This window comes from Athene noctua, chromosome 6 (genome assembly GCF_965140245.1).
Source record: "Athene noctua chromosome 6, bAthNoc1.hap1.1, whole genome shotgun sequence".
Classification (NCBI taxonomy): Eukaryota; Metazoa; Chordata; class Aves; order Strigiformes; family Strigidae; genus Athene; species Athene noctua.
Genome location: NC_134042.1, coordinates 13,966,743 through 13,973,671, shown reverse-complemented (window position 1 = coordinate 13,973,671; position 6,929 = coordinate 13,966,743).

Genomic DNA, 6,929 nt, shown 5'->3' with positions numbered 1-6,929 from the left:
GGCTAGTTTCTCATATTAATAAAACTTGATAGGTTAATAAATCTTCAGTAAGAACATAAAAATAGCTGTTCTGAATCAGCTGCTATATCTCTTTGTATGGAAGAGAAAGGTGGGAGCAAGCAAATAGTTATCCATCTCATGGTATATTTTTCTAGTTTCTAGAAGTCTGAATGAAGAACTTTCTCAACTGCATGTTATACTATTTGTACTTGAAGCCCTTAATGAGATTTTTTTTCTTCCATGCATTTATCTGACTGCTTTTTCATGTAAGTTTTGGCATCCATAAGTCATAGTTATGAGATTCATAGTTGAATTATACGTACTTGTTGGTTGCTTTATAGAAATTTTCTGTTTCTAGGGTAACAGAAGTGCTTGTAATATTTCAGTTGATACCACAATTTTGGAGCACATAACTCCAACCCCTGATCAAGCTTCTTTTTGCATTTTGGTGCCCAGGAACATGGAACTAAGGTTTTCAGAGATCTGTCTGCAATATCTGCAAATGTTTTATTTGTTTTCTTAAGTCAGAAAAAGGTGATTAGGACTTATCATTCCATATGTCTAGTTAGTGAATGTCTCTTTCTCTTCTGTGTATTTATCAACTCTGAAGAAGCGGTAAAGTGATACATGCAATTCAGTCATTATGAAGAGATATTTCTGCAACTCTTTGCATTCTGCCAGCTGTTGACTGTCTTCCCTGTTGAATCTTTTGTTACCAGCTTAATTAACCGTACATAATCATCAGACTTTGGTGTCTTACTGTCTTCTCCAGATTATACACAAGAGTGTTGAACTGCATGTTGCCCAGTGTTGGTCACCTCTCTGCTGTGGAAGTGATCATGTGAAAGTCCTTTCCCTTATATCCTGTCCTTATTCATTTAGCCATTCATGAGGCTTTCCCTTTCATCTTCTAATGGTCCCTTTTTCTTTCACAGTCTTTATCAAGCTTGTCTTATAGAGGATTTAGGAAATCAGTCACATATGAAACAGATGTGTCTCATACTGGATGAAAGAATTGTAACAGACCTGCAAGGCAGGACTTCTCTCCCCATTACATCATTCTATTTTGATCAACTAATTTTGGCAAAATTAATTATTGTATTTATTTTTCTTATCCTTAGTTCAGTGATCACATAGGAGACTTGCAACAATTTTTGACCAGTCGGGAATATCCTGGGTGATATGAATGTCTTGTGAGAAATCTTAACCTATGTTATATTACGTTCTGAAGCGGTAATATTTTCTGTTGCTTTCTTGATGAATCTTATCATTGCACTATGAAGGAGTATGAACTATATGTAAACAGTTGAATTCTCTCGGGACTATGAATTCTTCTTAAACTTTTTGTCATTCCTTTTAGACTGTAAGAAAGGATGAATTTCAACTGTTGGTCTGTGAACCAAGTATCGTAGGGTGAGTTGCCTTAAGCAGTTGTTGCATCTTTAATAAAGATTAAAATGAACTGGAAGCATCTTGTCTGGCTGTAAAAATTCTCTGGTGATATTTTTACAGCAACAGTTTACAAAGAACAGACACTTAATTATGTATGTGAAGAAGTCTGAAGACTCAAAAAATCTGTTTTGCTCCAGTGTAGAATTTCTGCCTTCCGGTAACTATATTTTTTTGTTGTATTCAGAAAAAAAAAGAGCTTTACTCCCTCTTCTGACATAATGAACTACTGGAGAGTATCAGAAATATAATCTTGTTCAATTTCAGAAAGAGATTATTTATTCATTCATCATAGTTTATATGTTTGAAATTTACAACTAGGATGATTGCTTATCGTCAGTGGAACTTCTGGCAACTCTGTATTCAAGTACAGGTGACTAGAAATTTATCTAAAAGCTTTAATTTAAAAAAACCAAATGTATTTTGAAGTACTCCTATGATCTTGGGAATCAGTGCTCACTAAACAGTTTTAAAACTGTGTCTTTATTTTGAGCCATCTCTCACTACTCAAAAACAATTTTTTGGCTCACTGAATTTGGTAAATGACTGGATGGCTAGGATGAAGAGCAAAGAAAAAAGTATCCGTAGAACTAGCTGTACAGTGTTTTTAGGTCTAATGGCTTTTTCCTGCATGTGACCCACTCCAAACAGATTTGTCTGCTGTAATCTCATTACTGTGCTCATGGTAGGCTTGCAGATTAGAGGAGGTTTAGTGGGGTTTACAACCCAACTTGAGCTGTCGGGGTCTGATATTTTATTTTTATTTTTTAATTTTTCCTTCTCCCCCAAACACATATGTGCACACAAGTTCACATAGTTACACTGGCATCTTTGTGTAAAATCCTGAAGACTTAAAGTTCTATACATATTGAAGAGGATTTCCTTCAGTGAAAAATTGTGTTTTGAGAGCTCTAGTTTCCCCATCTGTGTGGGTTTGTTGTCTGCTGGAAATCTCCCTTCTCAACAGGCCTGTGGAAATTGCAAAATTTGCCCCCACTGACAGCGAAGGGCTCTTGTTCAGTCTCATCTCCTGAGACACCTTTCATGTTTCTGTGTAGATTCAAAGTCTGTGGCTTGACACCACTGTGGCTTAGTAGTGAAATAATTATAACACAACAGAGTTCTTAAAAATATGTAGGATCTGAATTTTTGAAGTCTGCCGCTGTTGCTGCCTCTCTGTGCTTGCAAAGCACACAAAGTCTGACATTAATACATTTGCCTGTATTGAAACCCCCTGTTTTGGGGCTAGGTTTTGCTAAGGGATGCTTGTCAAAATATCTGCTGCTGTCATAATCAAGGGGAAGTTTTACTTTATGATGAAGACCTTAATGGTGCTAACATCACACTGGTTACTGAATCAGCTACTTAAATTGTCATAAGACACGAGCATTTTTCTTAAAGGTTGTCCCGAAAAACCCCTCTGTATTCCAGTACAGAAAGATGAGTTGCTTTCAACAGTGATGGTATCATGGAGCAAAGTTTCCTTAATGGAAGGAGATATAAAACCATTTAATCTTTACAGGGTAAAATCAAGACTTGATTGTAGAGCATAGATATGATCCCTTTCTGATCAGAAATCCTACCAAGAATTTATTTGCAATGCTTCACAATTGCTGACATTTTCAAGAAGTTTTCGGATATTGATCTGCCTAACAGATAGTATGTGATACTGGTAAAATTCCTGTTTCCTGTTTCAGAGTAATAGAAGAGGGTATAAAAAACAAAAAAGAAAGTGTGCATGCTTAAAAAAAAAAAAAAAAAAAAAAAAAAAGCAGCCCTGCAAATTGAAGAACACACATTTGGCTTCAAAGTACTGTTTGTGTTACTAAAAAAACTGAGAAATCCTAGCAGGGCCTTCAGCTTCTGAAAAGGAGACGTAGCTCCAGCTGGTGCAGTGGGAATCACTTCAGCTCTGTGTGAGCGGGGAGTGCGTTAGCCCTCGGAGTCCGCTTTCTGCAGCCGCCCTGCAACGGCCTGCGGGTTGTGGTGGCAAGCAGAGCTGAGGAGGATGCTGCAGCTGTCACCATACTCGTCATAGGGACGAGCCACAGCCTTTATCCTAGTGGATAGTTCAAGCCAATTCCTGTGGTTCCTAGTTGGCTGTTAAGGCTTTTACAAAGCCGTGCATGGCTCAGGGAAGTCACCCCCCGACGTGTACGCCTCAAGGGTGAAAACTGGTGCAAGAACAGTATTTCTCTTTTTCAGAATGGGTTAAGAAACATTCTTTCTGAACTGTTATCAACGTGATTTTATATAATGAACCATAATCAGAAATAGTATGCTGGGCTGATTAAGGCTGTTGATGCAGTGAAACAGGAATACACCCACACATGTACTTTCTGTAGGTAATTTGCTTTTGAAGGTTTAGTATTGGAATCTAAATTATTTCAAATCTGTTTTCATTTTATAAAATGTTTTGCATGCATGTAAACCAGGAACAGATGTAGATATTTCCTTTTACTGACCATGCCTGGAAAAAAAAATCACATGAGTAAAAAGGCTTTTGCATCATACTTCCTTAGTTTTTCATGCAAAAATCTCAAGTAGACATGCTGGACTAAAGGATTCAGTTAGAAAGAGGTAGGTTTATTTTTCTTGTTTCTGCCAGATATTATAGCCCATCTTATGGAAAAGACAATAAATCTTCTAAAGAATAAATTCACTGGTCTTGGGTTGTAAGGGCAGTTGGTAAAAGACATCTTTAGCGTTGTGAAACCTGAGGTGTACCTGCATGGACAGGTGGGCAGGTCAGACACACCCAAGTTTCCTTACACTTTGAGATAACCGGCAGCATCCGACCATCCACCTACATTTGCCTCTTAAATTTTAAGATGTCTGGATGAAGTGCCAGTACTGCTGGCATATGTGTGCTTGTAGTAGACTGATTCTTATTTAAATTGCAAAGTGTGTTTTTTAGGTGTCAGTGCCACCTTGCTTGCTCTTTTCAGTTTGTATCCTGCTTTGCCAGCTTGACTGTCTGGATTCGTGACCAGAATTGCTTATGTTACTTCTCCCTAGTATTGCAGTTTGGTGTAGGTTGCTTTACACAATGGTTGGGCACAAATTTTTGCAATCAGTCCTTGAGAGTTGATGTATATAGCCAGCTAGGTATCATTTTTCCCTTTGTAGTTACTGGAGATAATTGTGTCTTCAGCCAGGTGACTTGTATAGCTATCTTTAAATTTAAAGTACTGCCTGTTTGAATGTTTTCAATTGCTTTTATTATATAGTATATGTTAGAACTATAGAACACGATGTACCTACATCATCAAAGCAAAGGATGTCATCTACCTGTTGGTCACTGCTGAGATCTGCACAAGAGAGAATTTCAAAATAATGAAGAACCTCTTCTAGGTTTTCTGCATATAGTTATTCCTCTGGTTAAGACTTCTGAAATCCTACCTGAACGCCCACTCATAGCACAGTGCTTTCAAGAAATGAATCAACTGAAATATTTATATCTAGCTTTATTATTTTCTAAATCATAAATGTTGCAATGGTGCAGCACGCAGATTTCTGCTGAGTAACTGCATATTTTCACAGGTAATCTTTTTTCTCTTTCCACATTGTTTTATTCACGCTTACTAGGATTTGAAGCATTGTAGAAGAATAGTTTAGGTACAACCAGTTGGTTTTTGTCTTGTGTTCATGTATGCATTCCCATGTGCAGTAGGAGAGTGTCATTAAGATACTAATTAATTTAGCAAAGTACAAGGCTTATGTAGTTGTACTGTGTTCCCTTCTAGGTTTTTAGTGCAGTTTACTAGTTTATCCATCGGTCTTTTGTGTTTCGCCTTGAAAGCTTCAGACATACCTTTCAATTTTTAAGGTGGTAATCATTAACAGATGTAACACACTTATCTTTATTGCCAGGTGCCTAGTGCTCAGGAATTAATTTCAGTTGTTTACAGATCCCATCTGTATTTTTCTGATGGGTTTTCATACCCAAAACATTGGTGAATGCTTGTTAAAGACAGTGTTTATTTTAGTCTTAAAGTTAAAGGACTCTGGAAGTACCAACAGGAAAATTAACAAAAGCCATATAGAGTCCTATGTGGAGGTTGAGCTGTTTATTCTTTTGTAGCCATAAAACTATGGAAACATAGTTTTGGAAAACAAATGTGTAATACATGTGATTGCTGTTTTTGAGAAAATACATATGAAGAGCTTTCCATCCTTTGACAAAGTGAATTACCCCCGGGGACCTCTGATGTCATGCCTGCTTATGTTATATAAGAGTTTAAAGCCTAAAAGCTTTTTTTTTTCCTGGTGGATTTATGGTGCCTCATAAGTTTAGATATATACAGCATGTGTGTCAAATGGTAACCTAAGATGGTTTTCCTATTTGGTCTGTGGGATGATCCCCATACTTAATTCTGAATGGGGAACATAGTAAATATATTCCTTGGTCAAAGTTTGCAACCTTTTTAGTTTGGCAATATCCATTATATCGGAGGGCTGAGAGGTGTTGCCATAAGCACTACCTAAAGAATATGTAGTGACTTATTGAATTGATTGCCATGCCTTCTAGGTGTTTAATTGTCTGAAGAAAAATGTTATTTCATCTGGTTATAGTTTTTATTTGCATGTATGCATAGACGTCAGAAAACACAAAACATGGTTCCAGAAAGAAGATTGCACCCATTCAGTTTCCCCCTATTGGAGAAATTCAGCATACAGTAATCCATCAACATCAGTAAAATACTGGTCTAGATGTTTGCTAGTGTTAGTAATTTAGAATCCTTTGCCAGTTAGTACAGAACTAATTTTTAAGTCTGTTCTAGTGAAAGGACACCAGAGTCTGTCTTGTAAAAGGGACTGCTGTGAGTTAAGTGATTTCAGGAAAAGTATGAAGCTGATGGTCTAAGAGAAAAAATGAAAAGAATGGAAAACATGAAAGTGAAGAGTTGCTGGGAATTATTCTTGTTTTCATGTAAAATCTGTTGCTCTTTTTTATCTTCCAAGATCAGTATCTAAATAAGAACACAGTTATAACTTTTTTCTTTAAACCCTTGTTTTTAACCTACCCTGAGGGCATTTTATTTCTTTTTTTTTTTTTTAAATCAAGTTCTTTACACTGGTATACCAGTATTCTTTTGAGGGTTTAAAAGTGTAGTAATACAAAACTTGTAATTTTTTAAAAAGTAAACCGATATATTGTTGAAAAAAGTATTAACGGGTTTTCAGATTCTTTTCCAGAAGGATTTACAGTGGAAGGCTGTGGAAGTTTCCCCTGGGTGCCTTTCAGTTAGAATGTTCCAGTTGTCCACAATCATAAAAGAAAAAAAAAATTCAAAATATTGTCCAAGTTTTTGTTTACAAGTGTGCATCCTCCTTTAAAGGTTTTAATTTACTTCCTTTCTTGGTGTTTCACACTTGACAGTCTCCTGAAGCAGAAGCCGCTATACTTCTTGCAAGGATTATTTGAGGATTACATGCTTCCCTATCTGTTCAGACATATGAACTGTTAAAAAGATCTG